The sequence below is a fragment of the Leptopilina heterotoma genome, unplaced genomic scaffold, assembly GCF_015476425.1.
Source record: "Leptopilina heterotoma isolate Lh14 unplaced genomic scaffold, ASM1547642v1 Lhet_362, whole genome shotgun sequence".
Taxonomy (NCBI): Eukaryota; Metazoa; Arthropoda; class Insecta; order Hymenoptera; family Figitidae; genus Leptopilina; species Leptopilina heterotoma.
Window position 1 is genome coordinate 1466195 of NW_025111043.1, and position 24650 is coordinate 1490844.

The 24650-nt window shown below is 30.9% G+C and overlaps 1 protein-coding gene across 2 annotated transcripts in view; it reads right to left on the reverse strand.

Annotated features, from left to right (window-relative positions):
• Positions 1-24650, reverse strand: part of LOC122505678 (netrin-1-like) — a 746647-nt gene that overhangs the window by 646879 nt on the left and 75118 nt on the right. The window lies entirely within an intron of this gene.

Below are 24650 nucleotides of genomic sequence, written 5' to 3' on the forward strand. Positions count from 1 at the left end.
AACAATCTTTTGAATTCAGGTTATTAAGAAGATTCTTACCCATTGTATGTTGGCCTATTTTGTAAAAGTGTCTGTGTTTAGAGAAAAAGTGGTTGAAAAATGTTTATTTACCTATTTCACGTCATTTAAATCAGTCAGTGCCGTATTTTGTCGGGCGACAATTGTAACCTTAAAATTTCACAGACCTTCCTTCACAGACCTTTGCTTTTATTTGGATATTTGAAAATAAAATTAATACTTAATTAATTAAAATGGTTTAAATCTTTTTTGTCACTGATTAACTTAAAACACAATGTACCTAATTCATATAAAAAAAGTTGTGAAATTAACAAATCTCTAAATCAGATATGTGAATTTATGGCGTTTTCTGGTATAAAGTTTGACAGAATCAAACACAACTTATCACAGTAATTGTGACTATAATGTTTAATTTAGATACACTTATATTTCATTGGACTTCAAATTAATATTATTTCAAGTTTAGAGATTAATTTTTTCCGTGTAAATTGTGCCCATTACGAATTCTTTTTATAAATTTATAATAGTCAGTGTTCCCACTTCCGTAATCAGAAAACCGAAAATTCAAAAAAAGTAAAAAAAAATTCATAACTCGAATAATTTTTGACCAAATTTTTTTTCTTAGTCAGAAATTAAAGACGGATTATTGCTCTTCAAATTGTGATCATACGAAATTTTTTTATAAATTTTTAATAGCCTGCGTACCAACCAGCCTGATCAAAAAATCGAAAATTCAAAAAAAGTAAAAAAATTCATAACTCGAACAATTTTTATCCAAATTTTTTTTCTTTATCAGAAATTAATGAGGGATTGTTGCATTTTTAATTATAACTATTGCGAATTTTTTGTAATAATCTTTAAATAGCCAGCGTTCCAACCCGCTAGTATCCAAAAAACCGAAAAATTTGAAAAAGTACCAAAAAAAATTCATAACTCGAATAATTTTCGACCAAATTTTTTTTTCAATTTCAGAATTTAAGGAGAAATTGTATGCTCTTCAAATAGTGATCATTGCAAAATTTTTTGATAAACTTTTAATATCCAGCATTCTCACCCGCCCTTTTCAGAAAACCGAAAAATGTAAAAAAGTCACAAAAAAATTCGTAACTGAAACAATTTTCGACCAAATTTTTTTTTCTTTGTCTGATATTAAAGAGGGATTATTGCTGTTCAAAATTTGACCATTGTGAATTTTTTTATTAAACTTTTAATAGCCAGTGTTCCCATCCGATTTATCAAAAAACCAAAAAATGTGAAAAAGTTAAAAAAAATTCATCATTAATTACTTCAATCACAATAATTATTTTAAACAATAAAAATTTATATATATTTAATATATTTTATTTTATAAATATTGTTACAATAATAATTTTTGTTACCTATGCTTTATTATTATTAAGAATAAATTTTAAGTGCAGTGGAAACCATTGATCGATTAATTAATCCAATTTACAAATTAGTAAAACTTCATAATTTTATTAATAAAATATATGGGCAATTCAACGTGAGATTTAAGTCGACCTCTTGAAATCAGCCAAAAATATTTTTTTTCTATTCTGAATCGAAAAAAACAGATACGTATTTTTTTATTTATGTTTAATTGTCCAAATTTTCGAGTTATGAATTATCGAAAATTTAGACTTTTAATTGTAGACCTATATTCAGTAGCATATAAGTCCGAAAATATTGAGTTTAGAAAAAAGTTGTCAAAGAATGAAAGTTTTAGTTTTCTTTCGACTTTTAAAAAATGTAAACAAAAAATTTTTTTTAATTTTTTATTGAAAAAATTTTTTTTTTTTATAAACAAATTAATTTTTTTTAACTTTGGGCCGGATGTTTTTTTATTTATTTATTTTTTTTGTACCTTATAATATAGATATATATATTTTCCAAAAAGTCCCGAAATGGGCCTGATGTGTGTTAAATGAGTTTTAAAAAAATATTTTCAAAAATCAATTGCAAGCATCACAGTGGGATTTTTTTACAATTAACTTTCTAAAATTGTCTACAGCGTATAATTTTTGATATATTTGAGTGTTCGTTGTTTTAAATAAAAAGGTCTACTCTGTAAACAGTTTTAAAGAGTTAAATGTAAAAAAACCCCACTGTGATGCTTGCAAGTGATTTTTGAAAATATTTTAAAATTCATTTAACACATCAGGCCCATTTCGGGACTTTTTGGAAAATCTTCTCTATATTATAAGGTACAAAAAAATAAAAAAAAATCCGGCCTAAAGTTAAAAAAATTAATTTGTTTATAAAAAAAAATTTTTTTTAATAAAAAATTTAAAAAAAAATTTTTTTGTTTACATTTCTTAAAATTCGAAAGAAAACTAAAACCTTCATTTTGTGACAACTTTTTCCTAAACTCAATATTTTCGGACTTATAAGCTACTGAATATAGATCTACAATTAAAAGTCCAAATTTTCGAAAATTCATAACTCGAAAATTTGGACAATTAAACATAAATAAAAAAATACGTATCTGTTTTTTTTTTGATACAGAATAGAAAAAAAATATTTTTGGCCGATTTTAACAGGTCGACTTAAATCTCACGTGGAATTGCCCATATATTCTTAAGTTTGGTAAAAAAAACGGATTTTGAAAATGAAAATTATTATACTTTCATGAAAATAAATTATTGTTAAGTATAATAAAAAAAATTGATTTAAACAATAAAGTTTACTATTTTATCAATATAAAAATCATTATTTTCTTTAGTCACAATAAATAATTTTAAGCAGTGAAAATAATTTATATTTTGATGAAAATGAATTATTTAAATAATGATAATAACTTATTAAAGTAATCAAATCTACAATTTCTATCATTCATAACAACTGATGCTTTTTTATTAGCCTTGACTGATGCTATCAGTCAAAATAAACCATACAAACAATAGATTTTATTAATTTTATCAATAAAAATCATTATTAGCGACAGTAAAAAATTACTGATTTAAATGACAAAAATTATTAAAATTTCAATAAAAGTTAATGATTTAAATAATACAAACAATTGAATGAAATAATAGATTCAACAATTTCTATCATTCAAAACAACCCAAATGCGAAATTAAAAACGGCCCAATAATGGTCAAGTATTGGCAAAGTTGGTGCCGAATTTTGGCAGACAGTACTGGACCGATTCTTGCACGGAAAAAATAAGTTTTGTGAATATTACAGAATTAGTTCAATAGTCTTGGATATATCGTTTTACGGAATTGAGTTTCCTACTCTTTACCAAATTTTCTGCATTTAATGCGTAATAGTTCAAAAATATTTACAAAATATTTTGTATCTTTTAAAAAATACGTTTGTAGAAAAAATTTCAGCAATTCTTACAGAACTAATAAGAAAAAAGTTTAGAATTCTTCTGTAGAAATTACAAAAAAGTATTAGTAACTTCACAGAATCCAAATTACAAATAAAGTCTTATAGTTATTCAAACTGTTACTTTGTACGATATGCTAACAGAGTTTTGTAAAATGATCGATTGCGCTGTACGTTGTGCGCATATGATTTTTACCCAGGTTCACGCGGCTTGCACAGCACTTCTATGAAATGGGTGGTATTACCATATTACAGTGGGTAATAGGTAAAAATTACAAAGGGTCACCAAAACAAATTCAATGTTCTAATTGTATAAAAAAACAATTTTATATTTCAACTTAAACTTGTCGATTAAATGTCACATTATAAACTATTTCATGGTGATGAATTTGTAAACAAAATTATTCAACAAATTTTTTTTCCTTTATTTAAAAATTTACAATTGAGGCCTTGGATCGAATAACTCGCCCGACGCTCGGAGGAACGCGCAACTGCCAGTCAGTGAGCAGTGAGCGCCTCTGGGCCACTCACTGCTACCCGACTGGTATTAGCGCGTGTCTTCGAGCGTCGGGCGAGTTATTCGATTCAAGGCCTCAATTATAATCTATAAATCATAATAAATAATTATGACAAATAAATTTAATCTTTTTAATCCTAATTTATATACAATTACAATTAAGAAGCAAATATTTTTTACATTATTGTTTTCAATTTTTCAAAATTCAACATTACTTAAATTTTGTTCCTTTATTGAAGAAAATAGAGTAAATATGTCACTGAAAGTGAAACATTTAGCAAATTCTTTTTTATTTGAAAAAACCTTGGTATTTTATCAAAATTTGTGTCATATAAACAAATATTCAACTAATTTATTTAAAAGAATTGTAATGGCGTAATTATTTGAGAAAAATTTTCCTTAAATTAAATTAAATTTTTATATCAATATGATTAAAAATGATGTATTAACCAAAACTTTTGCCTCATTAAAGAAACATTTTTGAGGAAAAAATTTAATTTAAAGTTTTTGAGGTTTTTTTCTATCTTTAAAAAATGGATATTTTTTAGAAATAATTATGATTAAGAAACAAATATATAGGAATTGTTTATGAAAAAAATACTGTAAATAATTGTCATTGAAAATTAAACATTAACTGCAACTTTATTCTTAAAAAAACAATAAAAATTTCCTAACAGTTTTTTTTATAAATTATTTATACTATTTAAATTATGGTCTTTTATTTAAAAAAATTAAATTTCAAATAATTCAAATTCCACTCAAAACTTTTTTTCACGTAATAAATACAATTAAAATTCTAGATAATATTAAAATTGATAAGTGCTTTTATTTCAGGGTCACAATTAAATTTTGATGACATTAGTAGCAATCCAATTATTGCTAGTATTAATAAAATGAGTGATGGATATAATTATATTTTCAAATCGTTGATGTAAAATAGGCCGAAAACGTGTACATAAATTTCCATTTATTTAATACTATTTTCAAAAAATTATTATTTATAAATTTATAAATTATTTGACCGATCCTGTTTCTCGCAAGCGGCAAACGAAAATGCTAGTTAGTATATAAAGGCGCGTATCCACTAGACGAGCGCAACACGAGCGCAACACGAATGACCGATATTTTTCTATTGTGTGTTCGATTCGGCCCATGCTCCAAGTCGATCCACCAAATTTTCCCTGCAAAGTCACACTAGGGTTTCAACGTTCGTATAGCCTTGCAAGAAAATGTGTCCTACATGTGTAGTTATTTTGAAGCATTCGTCAATATTTTTATGTACATGTAGAAAAAAGGGTAGAAAAAAATTTGGGTCCGTTCGGTTCGCGCTCGAAGCCGATCCATCGGCTGTCGGTTTATGACAATACCTCAAAGCAACAATAAAAATGTGTCCCCATTTTTCTATTTGCGAGTCCACTAGTAAACCTAAATTTCCCATAAACAAAAAAATTTATTTATTATTCAAAAAATAATTATCAGAAAAATTTTTGCTAATATTTTTCTTTGCAACTATTAAAAAATAACTCATTAAAAAAAGGAAACCAAAATACTAATTATTACAAAAAATTACTTATTTTAAATAAAGAAATCTTTGTAAATTTGTCGAATTTAACTAATTATATTAATAAACATTTAGTCGCTTTTAACTGATTCAAATTAAGGTAACGTATTATTATTAAAAATTAATTTTTACTTTAAAAAGTAATTAAGAGTATTAATTATATATATATGATTATAATTAAATTAATCACCTGAAATTTTATTTATCTTTTACTATATAATAGTTAAAAAATAATACTTTCTGAACTCTACTGATTTCTTACTAAAAATATACATATTTTCTAGATTAGGAAATAATTTTAAAAAATGTAAACTTTTTTTTTACAATTTTTTTTAGAAATTAATTAAAAAGTTCAAATTTTTCAATTTAGATTTTTAAATTTCAGAACAAAATCTTTATTAATTATCGGCGTCATTATTTTTGCATAGCCAATAAAAATTGTGAACATAAAATTTTTTAATTTATGACAGTAATAAAGAAGTGTCGAAAAACTTTCAAAAAAAAAATCATGAGTTGAGCCCCTTTTTAAGTTTTCCCTTTTTTTGCTTGTACATTTACACATAAAAGAATTTTAAATTCTAACTTTTCTAAATCTTTATTCTTTAAATGTTCGCTCAACGTTTTGGTACGTCCCAACTGGGTAACGTTCGGTTCGTGTTGCGCTCGTGTTGCGCTCGTCTAGTGGATACGCGCCTTAAGGGTTTCTCGTTGCAAGGGGACGCATTTTATGAGTTTCTTGCAGGACCCGTTTTTTTCTTATAAATTTATTTAGCTAGAATGTTTGAGAAATTATAAATTAAATAAAAAAAAACTTCTTTTTACAAAGTTGAATAAAAATCTATTAAAATTTGTTCAAGTTATTCAAGTTTTTACATTACTAATTTTGTAATGGTTGATTGTTTATTTTATATGATAACATGATACATTATCAGTCAACTGGTTGATTTACTATACATCTACGAAGAATTTTTTTTCAGTTTTTCCATCCCTTAAAACAGTAGTATACTTGAAATAACTAGTTTCTTAAACCTCGCTTAACTACAGTGGTGTTTACATTTACCCCGAATTTTAGGAAAATTTCAAAATCTCGGGGTAAATGTAAACAGTCAGTTTTAGGCGATTCAGGTGCATCAATATTTTTTTGTACCTCATAAAATTTTTCTAGGGAACTCTAGTAACAAGTTCATGCAAAAGAAATTCGTCCGTTTTACCTTTCAACCAAAAAAACTAATGTTTTTGGTGAAAAATAGATATTCCGTTTACATTTACCCCAATTGACCCTAAATAGTTATTATTTTCATGAAATATTCCTCTTCTTAATGAAATTGTATTAAAGATGGAGACTAACAATGGATATTGTAAATGAATTTTTTCCTGTTTTCTGAGAAAAAATTTTCATCTATTCATTCACTTTGTAACCACAAACTAATTAAAAAATTTAATTTATCACTTAATAAGAAAAACTCTGTTCATAATGTTAACTCAAAAAAACAAAATTGGTTAATCAATTTAACTAATACTGTCATTCCTCAAGAAGTTTGTGATTTCATTTCTTTGGGCCAAACTTACAGTTGTACTAAACAGAATACTAAACATGTTTCAAAACAGGAATCTATAAATATTATAAAAAATTTACAATGTAGGGGAGGATGGGGCAAGGATAGTTAGGTAAGACCTTTTCGGATCTAGCGGCCAAACTTGATTATGTATCTGCAAATGAAAAGTATTTTTGGAAAGCCTGGTTATTTGGCTATAATTTTGCTGTACATTATTTTACTGTAGACTCAAATCCCTACGAGATATTAATTGGAAAAGTAAACAAAAATTTTTAACTATCCTTGCCCCAGTACCGGGGCAAGGATAGTTAAAAGAATTCGAATGCCAAAAATGTTATAGAAAATCAGTAAATTTTTGTTTTTTTTATTTTACTGGTTTTAGACTATTCAATATTGATATCCCAAGTATTAAAAATATGTATGGAACATTTTCTGAATTGCAATTATTATATTAAAATTCATCTGAACTAGAATCAGAAGTTTAAACAATTTTTTTCAGACGACCACCAATTTCTTGGTCATAAGCTTCGTTTTCCGTATATAATTACGCACCATTATGTATATCAACCTAAAAAGAACAATTAAACACTTTTTTAAAATTTTTAATGGTATTAACACGCTTTTACCGTGCCGTATTATCTCTAACTATCCTTGCCCCATGAGTCCATATTTCAGTTTTTTCTAAATTTTAAGGAACGACGTGAATTAATTTGAAAATAAATACGATATTCGTGTTCAGCAGGAAATTCCACTCCGGAAAACATTTTACGTAAAAAATATTCTGAAATTCTAATGTAGAAAACAATATGATAAACATTACGTTGACATTTTAGCAAAACAGACTTTTTTCAAAAATAATCTCCCAACTTCGCAAATGGCGACAGATTGACTTGCAATTTTTACAATCATCTTTTGGTGTTAAAACGCGAATATACTATGAATTACGCGATTTTTGAGCAAGCCGTCTAAGCATAACAGCAACTAACTATCCTTGCCCCTTAACTATCCTTGCCCCATCCTCCCCTACTATTTCGAGTTTAGATATTACTATCGGTGTAAAATGTAAAGTCAGTTGGCTTTGACCGCTTATATCTTGAGTAATAAAAATCGCATAATATTGAAACAACTTGGAATCAGTAGCTACAACATTTCTACGTTACTGTAGAAAATGAAGGAAATACAAAAAAATTATTTCGAGAGTTATTAATTTTTGAAGGGAAAAAGAACATGTTTTTTGGCATCATTTTCACAGGGTCTACTTTGGTAACATGTAACTTGTTTAATAAGAGTCCTATGATGTTCCTGATTTTTTTTCTATGTTCCTTAAACCTTTCAGACTAATGTTATTTAAACAAATAACCGTTATTATAATAACTTTTTGAGATATTTAAACGAAATAGTAGTCATGTTATCTTTGTTGGGAATTAAGGTACGAAGATGAGACAAAGTACACGTTACGGAGAATACGACACTTATTACGATTCATCAACAAAAGTTTGGAAAAAAATTATATCAAGAAGTTATTTGCAAAACTATATTCAGTTTTTTACTTTATTGCACCATTAGCGGTAAGGTGCACACCATCATAAACCATTTCCCATAAGCGTCAACATTTTAAATGCGATAAACTGTATTATTGTAGACATGAGCAGGTAAGTGAGAACTTCAGGTCACTTCTACCCAAACCTACATACAATTTTGAATTTCTTAAGACAGGAAAAATATTTTGGGTGTTTACACCTCTGTACATCCTTAGAAACCAGATCTTTAAAGTTATAAATCAGTTTCAACCACAGAAAAAAATGACCAAAAAAAAGGTAGTAGTGCTAAACTTGGAGTCTCGGACAAAAAGACTTACAGTAGTATGCACCTGACTGCTAATGGTGCAATAAAGCAAAAAACTGAAAATACTTTTGCAAATAATTACTTAAAATAATTTTTTTTTCCAAACTTTTGTTGATGAATTGTAATAAGTGTCGTATTCTCCGTAACGTGTACTTTGTCTCATCTTCGTACCTTAATTTCCAACAAAGATAACACAACTACGGTTTCGTTTAATAATCTCAAAAAGTTATTATAATAACGGTTATTTGTTTAAATAACATTATTCAGAAAGATTTAAGGAACATAGAAAAAAATCAGGAATATCATAGGACTCTCATTAAACGAGTTACATGTTACCAAAGTAGGCCTTATTGAAAATAGTGTCAAAAAACATGTTCTTTTTCCCTTCAAAAATTAATAACTTTAAGAAAAAAATTTTTATTTGTTTTTAATTTTTTACATTAATGTAGAAATAAATTACTTACTGATTCCATACAGTTTCAATATTGTGCGATTTTTTTTATTCAAGTTACAAGCCTTCAAAGTCAACTGACTATACTTTTTGAACCGATAGTACATAGTTATGTACGTGTTAGGAAATAAAACTTAAGTGTATGCGATCTTCGAACTTCGACAATCCCCGTGCGTTTTCTCCCCTCTTCGACTAAAGAAAAAAGATGCAACTACTACTACCTGCCACTACCCAGAGAAAGAGAAGTGTAATGTTCATTGGGCAACCAATCAGAAATTTTTTTTCTTTGTGTGCGTGATTTCATTTTACAAAACTCGGTTTCTAATTTTTGTAATTTCTAAAATGATGGTATTTGAGTCTTTAATAAACTCCTGCACATATCCAAGAATCCAGAAATAGTTTAGTAAAAAGGAGTAAACTTTTATTTTCCGTGTGGGAGGTTAACCGCGGCTGGTCGTCAGCCGAGGTTGGCAGCCAGATCTCGGCAGACATTAATGGCCCAATACTGGCTTCCATTACTCCCATAGTATTGGTAAAAATCAAAAAAATAATTATATTTTTTAATTAATTAACTAATTAATTTATAATATTTATACGGCTTATTTTCTCAAATTAAACGCAAACTTTCAAACATTTGAAAAATTCTTACCGCTCGTGGGGATCGACACCTGAACCTGTCTTACCAAAGCCTACACTGTTAGAAATTTCTGTAATTTTACAGCAACTTTACAGTACAAACGTACTGTGAATTTACAATTTTTGCTGTAATAACACATAAATGTAGTAAATTCACAAAAATGTTGTAATTTTTACAGTAAAACCTTACAAATACAGCAAAATTTCATTGTATTTGAATAATTCACAGCAAAAAAAATTGAACTTTTTATTTACAGTAAATTGTTTGCGAAATCACAGTATAAAACTCAAAGAATTTTACAGATATTCATTTTGTGATTTTAGCTGAGGTTTTTTACATTATAACATTGACTGAATTTTAACCTTGAGAATATGATTTTAAGTCCTAAAAGTATAGCTGAATCATTTTTTAAGCTTAAAAATAGTTTCAATAAAAACTATTTTTTAATTATATTGCATTTTAGTAGTGAATAATTTTAGACTGAAAAGAAGAATAGAGTATGATACACATGTTTCTTATATTTGATACTGTAACAGATTTAGTTTATTTTTATTTTTTATGTCATATGCAAAATTTTAATTTAACTTTACTTTAATTCGGAGATGTAAGATTTAAATAAATATAACATTAATTTTTATAATTTGACAAAAAGATAATATTTTATTCCTTATTAATTTGCGATTATCACATTAAATTAATTCATTTTTAACTGTCGATCGAAGAAAAGTCATTCAACATTCATATAATAAATAATTTGATTATTATAATGACTATTTCGCGTCGGGACAATATACATAATACTTTGCAAGAGACTTTCCTAGCCTCCCTTGGTCGAGCGCGTCTAGGCGCAGCTCCCAAGGTTGATGGCTCCATACTAAGGGTTTAAATCGTGGCGTCGCATTTCCGTAATAATGATAATAAAATGCTAATAAAACTTTTTTTTTAGTTAATTTACTTTTACTACAACATATCAGAAAACAATATAAACAGTTTTGATTTTTTATGTAAATATTCAAATGGTAGAATTTCCGAATTAATAGTAGGGAATATTTCTGAAATATATGGTATACTGTAAATTTAGAGCACTTTAGTAAAGTAAAATTACATTATTATTTTGATGGATAATTGTTTCTTGTACTTTTGCTGTAAAATCACAACAGAATTTTCTAACAGTGTAACACTCTCACCACTCTGCTACTCTAACGTGAAGTCGAGGAAGCAAAAGGGTTCTTATAAGCTACACTATTACAAATTTTATCCATTAATGTGTCGTTATTGGGCCGAGCTACGTCGCATTACTGTCAATTACAATTTGCCATGAAAGATACAAAATTTTTGCCATTAAAGTGCCAATAATGAGCCATTACTGGGCCAATGGTCGGCACATCACTGGCAATTGTATTTTGCCATTAAAGATTGACCAGCTTTGCTGATAACGCGCCATTATTGGGCCGAGAGTCGGCCCAGTCTTGGAAAATTAGAATATCTGACAATCGGCGCCATCATTGGCCCAGCAATAGGACATTTTGAACACCAGAAATGGCCCAGTAACTATTGCCAATTCTCGGCAGACATTACTGGACCAATGATGGGCTGTTTTTGCAGTCTTGGCATTTCGCACTTGGGATTAACAGTTTTCGTATAGTGCGTGAGGCGGATTGCACGGAGGAATAGAAAGCGAAGGTGTGGATTTGTGAGGAAAAGAATAAAGAAAGATGAAGATTTGAATAGGTATACATATAATACTGTCGGGAAGAAAATAGAAGCAACAAGACACGAGCCGAACGGCATATATAAAAGGCGATGCGAACAAGAGGCCATGTAAGGGAATCGGAGCAACGTAGTGCGACTACGGCAAAAGTAGCAACTCGCAACGAACCTCCAGGCGCAAACTGGTTTCAAATGTTGTGGCTCATCGGTGCTCTCCCATTTTCAAGAGTTTCGTACTCAAAAACAAATCCAGGAATATTTAATTATTCAATAACAAATAATGCAAACTTCTACTTTATTTACTGAAACCAATTTCTATGCCGGAAACAACTAGTACTAGCAGTACTAGTAGTATATATATATATATATATATATATATATATATATATATATATATATATATATATATATATATATATATATATATATATATATATATATGTCGTAGGCAGATAGCATAATCCAGTAGTATGTAAACTGCCTAGGTAGTTTGTAAACCGCGGGCAGTTAGTAAAATGCCTAAATTTGAATGTATAAAAACAGGTAATAAGCAAAATACCTAGGCAGTTTACATACTCCCAAAGACGTTTCAGGTAATTAGAAAAATGTATTGAAAGTCACAAAATTTTTTCTGTGGCATAACTTTTATACAACTATAGGGGAGGATGGGGCAAGGATAGTTAGGTAAGACCTTTTCGGATCTAGCGGCCAAACTTGATTATGTATCTGCAAATGAAAAGTATTTTTGGAAAGCCTGGTTATTTGGCTATAATTTTGCTGTACATTATTTTACTGTAGACTCAAATCCCTACGAGATATGAATGAAAAAGTAAACAAAAATTTTTAACTATCCTTGCCCCAGTACCGGGGCAAGGATAGTTAAAAGAATTCGAATGCCAAAAATGTTATAGGAAATCAGTAAATTTTTGTTTTTTTTATTTTACTGGTTTTAGACTATTCAATATTGATATCCCAAGTATTAAAAATATGTATGGAACATTTTCTGAATTGCAATTATTATATTAAAATTCATCTGAACTAGAATCAGAAGTTTAAACAATTTTTTTCAGACGACCACCAATTTCTTGGTCATAACCCAGGTGCGAATTTAGGTTGGCCGCCAGAGTTTGAAGGTTGGCCCAAGGTTGGCCTAACTTTGGCAAGCAAAGTTTTGGTTGCCAGAGTTTGCCCAACTTTGGCAAGTACTTGTGCCCACAGTTGGCCCGACTTTGCAAGCCAACCATTAAATGCAGAGTTTAACCAACCGTCGGGCCAACATTGGCGACAAAGGTTGGCACAACTTATCCAAACGTAGTTTAAAAGACTTTCAGTTTCGGTTGGCCGAACTCTGGGCCACGGTTGGCCTAACGGTTGGTAAAACTATGTGAAACACAGTTTAATTGACTTACATTATTTTGGTTGGCCGAACTCTGGGCCACGGTTGGCCCAACGGTTGGCAAAACTCTAGAAACGCAGTTTAAATGACTTAAACTTTCTTGGTTGGCCGAACTCTGGGCCACGGTTGGCCCAACGGTTGGCAAAACTATGTGAAACGCAGTTTAGTTGACTTGATTTTTTTGGTTGGCCGAACTCTGGGCCACGGTTGGGCCAACGGTTGGCGAAACTATGTGAAACGCAGTTAAATTGACTTAAACTTTCTTGGTTGGCCGAACTCTGGGCCACGGTTGGCCCAACGGTTGGCAAAACTCTGTGAAACGCAGTTTAATTGACTTGATTTTTCTTGGTTGGCCGAACTCTGGGCAACGGTTGGCCCAACGGTTGGCAAAACTCTAGAAACGTAGTTTAAATGACTTAAACTTTCTTGTTTGGCCGAACTCTGGGCCACGGTTGGCCCAACGGTTGGCAAAACTATGTGAAACACAGGTTAATTGACTTAAACTTTCTTGGTTGGCCGAACTTTGGGCCACGGTTGGCCCGACGGTGGGCAAAACTTTGTGAAACACAGTTTAATTGACTTAAACTTTCTTGGTTGTCCGAACTCTGGGCCACGGTTGGTCCAAAGGTTGGCAAAACTCTAGAAACGCAGTTTCATTGACTTAAACTTTCTTGGTCGGCCGAACTTTGGGCCACGGTTGGCCCGACGGTGGGCAAAACTTTGTGAAACGCAGTTTAATTGACTTGATTTTTCTTGGTTGGCCGAACTCTGGGCCACGGTTGGCCCAACGGTTGGCAAAACTTTGTCAAATGCGGTTTAAATGACTTAAACTTTCTTGGTTGGCCGAACTCTGGGCCACGGTTGGCCCGACTGTTGCAGCTTAAATATACATTTTGCGTTATGCACTCCCATGTGAGCGTAGCGTAGTGGTCAGTGTATAAGTCTTCGGTGCGTTAGGTTAGGGGTTCGATCCCAGCGAGCGATAGATATTTTCGAAAATGTATGTATGAGATTGTGTTTAATAATAATAGGTAAAGGTTATATCTGATGTTCCCGCTAATAATAACGTGTTAATTGTTTAAATAATGTAGTTTTTTAATAATTTTTTACCTTTGGCTGTTGAAGTTGGCCAAACTTTGAAAATTGTGGTTGGCCCAACTTACGCATCTAAAGTTGTGCCAACTTTGGCGTCAGTCTTTGGACCAACCATTGAAATGTATAGTTGGCACAACATATGCATTGTAAGTTGGGCCAACTTCCTTATGAGTTGTCGGGCCAACCATCGTCGCCATTAGACGGTCGCCGTTATCATCTTTATGGTTGGCCCAACCTCTGGCACGAGAAGTTGGACCGACTTTGTAAAAGTTGGCCCAACTATGGGCCGACCAAAAAATCGCTCCTGGGTATATCCAATTCGTTGGACTTTGGACCGCGATCCAATAAGTTTTGTCAACACATCCAACTATTGGATAATGTATTCGAGCAAAAAGGTACCCCACCTATCGCAAAGATAATATAATGCAGCTAAAAAGTTAGATGTATTAACCTAAAAACAGTTGCCCCATCTAATTAATTATATCGCGCTCCAGAATCCAACGAGTTGGTTACGATAGCTGATAGCAAATTTATATTAATATATAGTACCTCAAAATAAAAGAAATATTACAAATATTCAGAAAAAATTTAATTACTTACTATTATCCACATTTTCTTGATTACAAACCCAGAAATATTATTTAATTGTACAATAATTTGTTACTTTTTTATGTCTATGTTTTGTTCATTTGTCCTGTAAAAACTAAAAATAAATAATAAATAATTTTTATCCGAACATCTTCGTTAATTAGCAACTATGTTCCTAAAGAGATTTTCATTTTGTATGTTTTATAAAAATTACAACTAAACAAAATCTATATAGAGCATTATTATAAGAGCCTCATTGTGTCCAGTCTGTACAAAGAAGATCGATGTTGTGGTGTATATAGATTTTACTAAAGTAAATGTTTAATTCAAGGTATATAGCATCAGTACAAAGACAAATCCCTATGAATTAGAAATTAAAAGAATTTTCTACAATTCTCGCAAAAAATCCTACAAGTCTTAAATTCTAAAGGAGTTTTTCTCGCAAGGGAATCCGATGAAATAAGAAAGCTGCGATAATTTAGGCTACAATCTCGAACACCATGCGGGCATAAGTCAAATCTCATCTTTTACTCTGATTTATAAGAAAGCTTTCAGAAAAAAGCACACTATGATAGAAAGAAGAAAGAAAGATGATAGAAAAGAACAGGTTTCTTTCCAAACGAAAACGTTCCTCTCCAAAAAAAGGGAGTCCCAATTTTACTTTGGAAAATTATTTAAATTTCTATCTATAATAGTTATTAATTGTGCTATTATTTTGTCTGTTTCTTAGGTTACATAAATATATATATATATATATGTCGTAGGCAGATAGCATAATCCGGTAGTATGCAAACTGCCTACTTAGGCAGTTTGTAAACCGCGGGCAGTTAGTAAAATGCCTAAATTTGAATGTATAAAAACAGGTAATAAGCAAAGTACCTAGGCAGTTTACATACTGCCAAAGACGTTTCAGGCAATTAGGAAAATGTATTGAAAGTAGCAATGGGGTGAAAATTTCTCAACAGGCCACCTGAAATGGACTTTTCAAATTTCGAATATTTTTTTCATAATCTTTTGTAGTATGCCTAACTAAAAACATTTCTGATGTGCGTTTTCAAAAAAATTAATTCTTTAATTATTTATTAAAAATTGAAGTTTTTATTGCCTGTCTAGAGGTTACAAATATTATTCGTTTTTAATAAACTTTTTTTAAAATGAAAGTTTATTAAATTGAGGCCTTGGATCGAATAACTCGCCCGACGCTCGGAGGAACGCGCAACTGCCAGTCAGTGAGCAGTGAGCGCCTCTGGGCCACTCACTGCTACCCGACTGGTATTAGCGCGTGTCTTCGAGCGTCGGGCGAGTTATTCGATCCAAGGCCTCAATTGTTCAGCGATCTGTGGAGGTAGAATTTTGAAAACTGTTTACAAATATTTTTATTTAATCATATATTTCAACAAAAGAGAAAAAAAAATTTTATGGGAGTATATTTTTTATTAAAATGTATTTCTATTAATCTATGCTACTTTAATTGAAACAAAAGTTCCAGATAAACAATATTTATAAGTGTAGAATAAATAAAAATTTTATTTGTTTAAAAGTATTCATTCAAATTTTTTTAAGCTTTGATTCAAAAATATAATTTGTTTAAATAATTATGTTTAATTCAAACATATTCTAAGTTTTGATTTCAACAAAAATTATGCTTAAAAATTTTATGTTTGATTTAAACTTAAAAGTTGATTATAAATAATTCTTAAATTAACCCAAAAATTTGTTTCAATTAAACTCAAATATGTTTCAGATTTTAAAAAAAAATTTACAAGATAGTAGGGGAGGATGGGGCAAGGATAGTTAAGGGGCAAGGATAGTTAGTTGCTGTTATGCTTAGACGGCTTGCTCAAAAATCGCGTAATTCATAGTATATTCGCGTTTTAACACCAAAAGATGATTGTAAAAATTGCAAGTCAATCTGTCGCCATTTGCGAAGTTGGGAGATTATTTTTGAAAAAAGTCTGTTTTGCTAAAATGTCAACGTAATGTTTATCATATTGTTTTCTACATTAGAATTTCAGAATATTTTTTACGTAAAATGTTTTCCGGAGTGGAATTTCCTGCTGAACACGAATATCGTATTTATTTTCAAATTAATTCACGTCGTTCCTTAAAATTTAGAAAAAACTGAAATATGGACTCATGGGGCAAGGATAGTTAGAGATAATACGGCACGGTAAAAGCGTGTTAATACCATTGAAAATTTTAAAAAAGTGTTTAATTGTTCTTTTTAGGTTGATATACATAATGGTGCGTAATTATATATACGGAAAACGAAGCTTCCCAGGTGCGATTTTTTGGTCGGCCCATAGTTGGGCCAACTTTTACAAAGTCGGTCCAACTTCTCGTGCCAGAGGTTGGGCCAACCATACAGATGATAACGGCGACCGTCTAATGGCGACGATGGTTGGCCCGACAACTCATAAGGAAGTTGGCCCACCTTACAATGCATATGTTGTGCCAACTATACATTTCAATGGTTGGTCCAAAGACTGACGCCAAAGTTGGCACAACTTTAGATGCGTAAGTTGGCCAACCACAATTTTCAAAGTTTGGCCAACTTCAACAGCCAAAGGTAAAAAATTATTAAAAAACTACATTATTTAAACAATTAACACGTTATTATTAGCGGGAACATCAGATATAACCTTTACCTATTATTATTAAACACAATCTCATACATACATTTTCGAAAATATCTATCGCTCGCTGGGATCGAACCCCTAACCTAACGCACCGAAGACTTATACACTGACCACTACGCTACGCTCACATGGGAGTGCATAACGCAAAATGTATATTTAAGCTGCAACAGTCGGGCCAACCGTGGCCCAGAGTTCGGCAAACCAAGAAAGTTTAAGTCAATGAAACTGCGTTTCTAGAGTTTTGCCAACCGTTGGGCCAACCGTGGCCCAGAGTTCGGCCAACCAAGAAAGTTTAAGTCAATTAAACTGTGTTTCACAAAGTTTTGCCAACCGTTGGGCCAACCGTTGCCCAGAGTTCGGCCAACCAAGAAAAATCAAGTCATTTAAACTGCGTTTCTAGAGATTTGCCAACCGTTGGGCCAACCGTGGCCCAGAGTTCGGCCAACCAAGAAAGTTTAAGTCAATTAAACTGTGTTTCACAAAGTTTTGCCAACCGTTGGGCCAACCGTTGCCCAGAGTTCGGCCAACCAAGAAAAATCAAGTCAATTAAACTGCGTTTCACAGAATTTTGCCAACCGTTGGGCCAACCGCGGCCCAGAGTTCGGCCAACCAAAAAAATGTTAGTCAATTAAACTGCGTTTCACAAAGTTTTGCCAACCGTTGGGCCAACCGTGGCCCAGAGTTCGGCCAACCAAAAAAAATCAAGTCAATTAAACTGCGTTTCACAAAGTTTTGCCCACCGTCGGGCCAACCGTGGCCCAGAGTTCGGCCAACCAAGAAAGTTTAAGTCAATTAAACTGCGTTTCACATAGTTTTGCCAACCGTTGGGCCAACCGTGGCCCAGAGTTCGGCCAACCAAGAAAGTTTAAGTCATTTAAACCGCATTTGAAAAAGTTTTGCCAACCGTTGGGCCAACCGTGGCCCAGAGTTCGGCCAACCAAGAAAAATCAAGTCAATTAAACTGTGTTTCACATAGTTTTGCCAACCGTTGGGCCAACCGTGGCCCAGAGTTCGGCCAACCGAAACTGAAAGTCTTTTAAACAACGTTTGGATAAGTTGTGCCAACCTTTGTCGCCAAAGTTGGCCCGACGGTTGGTTAAACTTTGCATTTTATGGTTGGCTTGCAAAGTCGGGCCAACTGTGGGCACAAGTACTTGCCAAAGTTGGGCAAACTCTGGCAACCAAAACTTTGCTTGCCAAAGTTAGGCCAACCTTGGGCCAACCTTCAAACTCTGGCGGCCAACCTAAATTCGCACCTGGGGTTGCTTAAAACTCTCTCACAACTAACATGAAACTTGAAAAGTATATAAGGAGGCAGCATTCTCACGAATATTTGTGGAATTTTATTCTGCCCGTCCTCTCCTATTTTTGCACTGATGGATGTGAGATAATAATTTTTAGACTCTGAACGAAAGGGTTATTCACATTTCGATGTGATAGAAAATAATAACCATTTCTATAAAATAATTAATTAAAAAGATAAATATTTTTAATAATATATGTATAAGGGATCATCCATAAACCACGTAGCTCCGATTTTTGAACTTTTCGACCCCTCCCCTCCCCCACGTAGCTTAACGTAGCATATTACCGAACCCCCTCCCCCCCCCCTACTTAATGGAACGTAGCTTTTTTCTTTTTTTGAATATTAAAATCTCTTTTCTAAAATAATCAATAAAATCGTATTGAAACATAGTAAACAATATTAAATGTTTTTAAATCACAGTTTATTTTTTTCTTTTGACAAGTAAGAGTTTGATACAAGACTAATTCTTAATTTTAATCAATATATATATATATTTAATATTTAATTATATATTATATATTATATATTTAATATATATTTATTTATATATTTATATATATATTATTAAATATGTATATTTTTTCATCACTATATATATATATATATATATATATATATATATATATATATATATATATATAGTATATTTATTCCACATGAAAAGGGCCTATATTGTCGGTTCTAGTTTTCGAGATAATCGCAATTTAGTAATTTTGGAGCAAAATCTTAATTTTAAAAAATTTTTTATTATCAATCTACATGTTTTAACAAGTCGAATTATGCGGTTTTCATTAATTTATCGATAATTTAACTGTTTGATTTCATTGGTTCTTTAGAAAAATGAAAAGGGCCCATTTTGGCGGTCATTTGCAAAAGTAATCCGTATTTTAAAAAATGGTGGTGTGGAAAAAATTTAAAATCTCTTGATTTTTCATCTTTAAGGTGTCCTGGACTGTAAACAATTCTTATCTGAATAACTTTCCAGAAGAACCAGTGATATTGATGTTAGAGTCTTTTTTTCGTAATTGTCGAAATGAAAATTTGGATATTACGTTAATTTTTTCATAATAGAAACTGTCAAAAATTTTTAAATAAGTTATCTAATATCTATTCTTTTTCTTCAAATGACCCAATAAAATTGTACCTAATCATTAATCTTGTAAAAAAATGGTTCTTTAATAGAAAAACTGTCCTTTTTAGAAAAAAAAAAGTTTTTCGTATTTTCAAAATTAAGAGGGGGGGATGGTTTTAAAAATTTAAAACCTGTTGGTTTTTTATCTTCAAGGTAACCGCTTTTCTCGAAATGAGGTTTTTGGCGTTCTAAACTTTTAAATTCCGTAACTCAGCGAATTTTTAACCAAAAAAGTTCTAAGACCACTCAAAATTTTCCAAATTTTGCCAGGAATACGCCCATATAGATAACTCCAATAGTGCCAAAATGGGCCCTTTTCATGTGGACGTCCACATATATCTCTGGAATTGACTTTCGAGCTGCCCGCGTAATTTCAAAAAAATGTATGTCAAATAAAAATACAAAGCTACGTTGCTCAGACTCAAAACCCTCCCTCCCCCCATGTGGTCTAACGTAGCACATTACCGAACCCCCTCCCCCCCCCAAAGCAGGCTACGTGGTTTATGGATGGTCCCTAAATAATAATAATAAATAAAATAATTATTAAATAAATAAATTTATTATTTAATAAAATTTAATAAATTTTTTTTTTTATTATGGGCTTTTTAATGGCAGCCAATAATGTGCCAATAATGGTTGCCAATTATTATATCGGCGTGGACATCCAACGATTTTACCATTAGTGGTCCATTATTGGGTGCCAATAATAAACCTAGAGAAAAGAAATGGATCCCAATATTGGGCCATTAATGCACCAATGGTAGACTAATGGCTATTTCCCATTGGGTAGTAAAATAGACGGTTTTCAATATTTGATTAGAACCTTTAATATTATGTTATATTTATAAAAATTGTATTACAGGCTTCGAATACTATAGGAATTTTTGTCCGAATTTCTTCATTATTATATCAGCTGTCTAAGATACTTCTCGGACATTTATAGACAGACTGAAAAATTTAAGAATTTTTATTAACTTTCGTCGACGTAAACAAATTTTAAATTAAAGTTAAAATAAATATAATATTATAAGTTAAAAAAATTTTTGCAAAATTATTCAAAATCTCAAATACTAGATGATTTAAAATTGTAAAAACTATCACCTGTCCACCAGTTACTTTTCGTACAGAATTGTTCTCCTTGAATTATTTATAGAAATAAACAAAATTTGTATTATAAGAATCACATAATACAAAGTTTCATTGTCTTATTTGTTTGCAAACATCCGCGCAAGAAAAACAAACTTAAAATATTTCTTTATCCCTTTTACAATAGAAGATTAACAAAACGGTTTTTTCTTTTTGTGTTTTGGATTCACCGAGGAAATTGAAAACCGTAAAGTTTTTTTTAAGCCTATATACTCTTTATCAGCTCTCGTACATCACCATAGCGACCGCTTAATTGGAGAAGGAATTCCCCCGTAATAAAATCGTCAAGTATTCCCATTCCCCCGTTAAAGAGCGGAACAAAATACGGAAGTTCCATGACGAAACAAATCCTTGGGCTTGCCTATATTGGGTATACGTTTAAAGGAATCCACATGTACGTATATATATATTTTTGCAAAAGGTGAGGAGAGAAAGGGAGAGAGATGCTGTTTCATGCATCGGTATGCCGAAGAGAAAAGGTCTCTTTTTCTCGCTTGTGTGGTAGGGTGAGAAATCCGCTCTGCTCTTGATAAACCGTCTTTAGAATTTCCTTTTCATAGCACAGATTCACACAAAAAGGAGGGAAGAATATTTTAGGGGAAGTCCTGGTAATTTGTTTGAGCCAAGTCTAAATCTTGTTTATTTGAGAAAACAATCTGCTGTATGGTGAATTTTGCCTTTCCCAAAATGCGAAAATTATTTTAAGATCAAGGGGATTGAGAAATAAACTGTACATAGCACATTTTCGAAACAAGATTTAAAAAACCGTAAATTTCATTTATTTCTCCTTTGAAATTCACCGGTGAATATTATTTTTCATTTAAAAATTTTCTTTAAAAAAAATTATTAAATATTTGTTTCTCAGAGCGTATAATCTATATTTTGTAATATAACTCTACAGGGGAAAGATTATATGAGCATATATATATATATATATTGAGGTTGGAATAGTTGCAAGTTGCGAAAAAGGTGCAAGCAGTAAAGAGGAATACGAAATTACATTTTAATGTCGGGGACGTTTCGTCGCGGTGTCGCGTCGCGGAGCGTCCAACGATGCGCCAAATACTCGACGCAATTTACATTTTAAATGAAATGTACTTCTTGCGAGTTACGCAAGCGAATGAAAACCAACTTCAATTTGTCGCAGATGTGTGTTATCTTTTTAGTTTTCATATACAGACGTTTAAATTAAAAGAAGGATCTATTTCTTTCCTCTTGAAAAGAATATATATACAAAATAAATTTCAGCCCGATTTGAAGAATTTTTGGTCGATTTATTTATAACGCAAAATAAACGCAAACCTATGAATTAATTATAAAATTGTAGCGGAGGGGATCAAGCCTATGACCTATACGCTCTTATAAACTAACGCATTAACCGTTACGATACGAACAATTACATAAAGCTTACTTTTATATTCTCAGTATTATTGTGAATTAAAATTAATTAATTGTAGGAGCGTTTCACAACACAATTTAGGTAATTAAATATATAATTTAATTGAGTTTCAAGTAACATTTTGACATAACCTTATGAGAATGTGAAACCATTTTTAATACAGAATCAATTGAGGGGCTGGATGCTATAATGTGTTACGCGTGAACACACGGCCAGTCAGTTGGGTCATGGAGAGAAAATTTTGAAGTTGTTCAAAATAAATTTAAAATTATTGTTTCTTGTTCAGAATGTCAAGGCGAAACTTTTTTTTCTAATAAAATTTTTTTATATAATTTTTTGTTTTTAAGTAAATTGAGAAAAGCGTGATTTTTTAACCTAAAAAATTTTAATGAATTTTTGACTTCAACTCGTGATTACTTCGTTAAATATTAATATTTTTCCACGAAATTTACACACAATATTCTTCAAACTAGTTCAAAAGTGAAACAATATTTAATAATTTTTCAAAAAATTCTATGTCTAAGTAAATAATTATTTAAATAATTTTGCCGGAAAAATGATTATCCTATTTTCAATTGGAAAAGTTGAGTGACGAATTTTCGTTTTCGGAAAACTTCCAGTGACTAAAATGTTCATCAATATGTTAGGAAGATTTTTGGAAAATTTTTCGTCATTTGATAATAAATTAAAGAAAATAGAGCAATTTTAACAGTGTCGCGCTCTGCTGTAAAATTACGGCGTGGCCGCGCACGTGTGGAATGGCCGCCATTACAAGACCAATGTATACAGTGAGTCAATGTTTACGTTTACAGCAGAGCACGACGCTGTTAAAATTGCTCTATTTTCTTTAATTTACTATCAAATGACGAAAAATTTTCAAAAAAACTTCCTAACATATTGATGAATATTTTTGTCACTGGAAGTTTTCCGAAAACGAAAATTCGTCACTCAACTTTTTCAATTGAAAATAGCTGCATCATTTTTCCGGCACATTTATTTAAATAATTATTTACTTAGACATAGAATTTTTTGAAAAATTACTAAATATTGTTTCACTTTTGAACTAGTTTGAAGAATATTGTGTGTGAATTTCGTGGAAAAATATTAATATTTAACGAAGTAATCACGAGTTGAAGTCAAAAATTCATTAAAATTTCTTAGGTTAGAAAATCACGCTTTTCTCAATTTACTTAAAAACAAACAATTATATAAAAAAATTTTATTAGAAAAAAAGTTTCGCCTTGAAATTCTAAACAAGAAACAATAATTTTAAATTCATTTTGAACAACTTCAAAATTTTCTCTCCATAACCCAACTGACTGGCCGTGTGTTCACGCGTAACACATTATAGCATCCAGCCCCTCAATTACTTTTTTATGAAAAAAAATGTTTTTTTTTTTTTAAAAATGCTTTAAGATGAGGACATGTAAAATGAATCTATTTGGAGAATCACCCAAATATTTACTAGTAAAAATGATGTCTTTGTGTAGTAATTGCATTGGAGTAGGGTAAGTCCGGGGGAGATGGCCATAGTTTTTTTAAAGTACAGTAATAATTATAAAAAAGCGATTTATGTCTAAACTTTTATTGAGCATTTATCATAGGATTCAGTGCAGTTTTCATGTAGCTAACAATTTCAAATACTGCACTGAATCCAATCTTCAATCAATGTCGTTTGATTGTAACTTTCGACTCAAACTACAAATATATCTCCATCTCTGGTGTCAATTAGATTAATTATTTTGTTCTCAGACATTTTTAATTTGTTTTTCTTTAAAATAAAAAAAAAATTTTAAATAAAAGTCAGTAATGGCCATCTCACCCAATAATACATGATAAAAGTAAACATCAAAATATTAAATAAATAAAATAATTTTTCCATTCATTTTTTTGTTTATATTGAAGCGTGGGTTATTAACTACTCAATAAAACTTCAAATTAAAAAATCCGTTAAAAAATATGTAACAATATAGCAATAAGAAATCTAAAATTCTCAAATTATTTTGGACGCATGTAAAAAAAATGTAGAAGGATTACGCTTACATTTTCATTATTTTTCAACAATTTTTTGTTTACATTTATTAGTATTCACAAAAGTTTGAAGAATAACCCATAATAAGTGATAGTTATTAACAAATTCTGTAAAATATTTGAACTGCCCATCTCTCCTATATGGCCAACTCCCTCAGACTTATCCTATTTGGTCACATTTTTCACACGGATAAAACAATTTAAATGCAATTTCTAATTAATCTAAACTTTTTATCATCCTATCGTACACAGTTTCTTGTTACTGAAGAGAAAAAAAATTTGACTCAAAC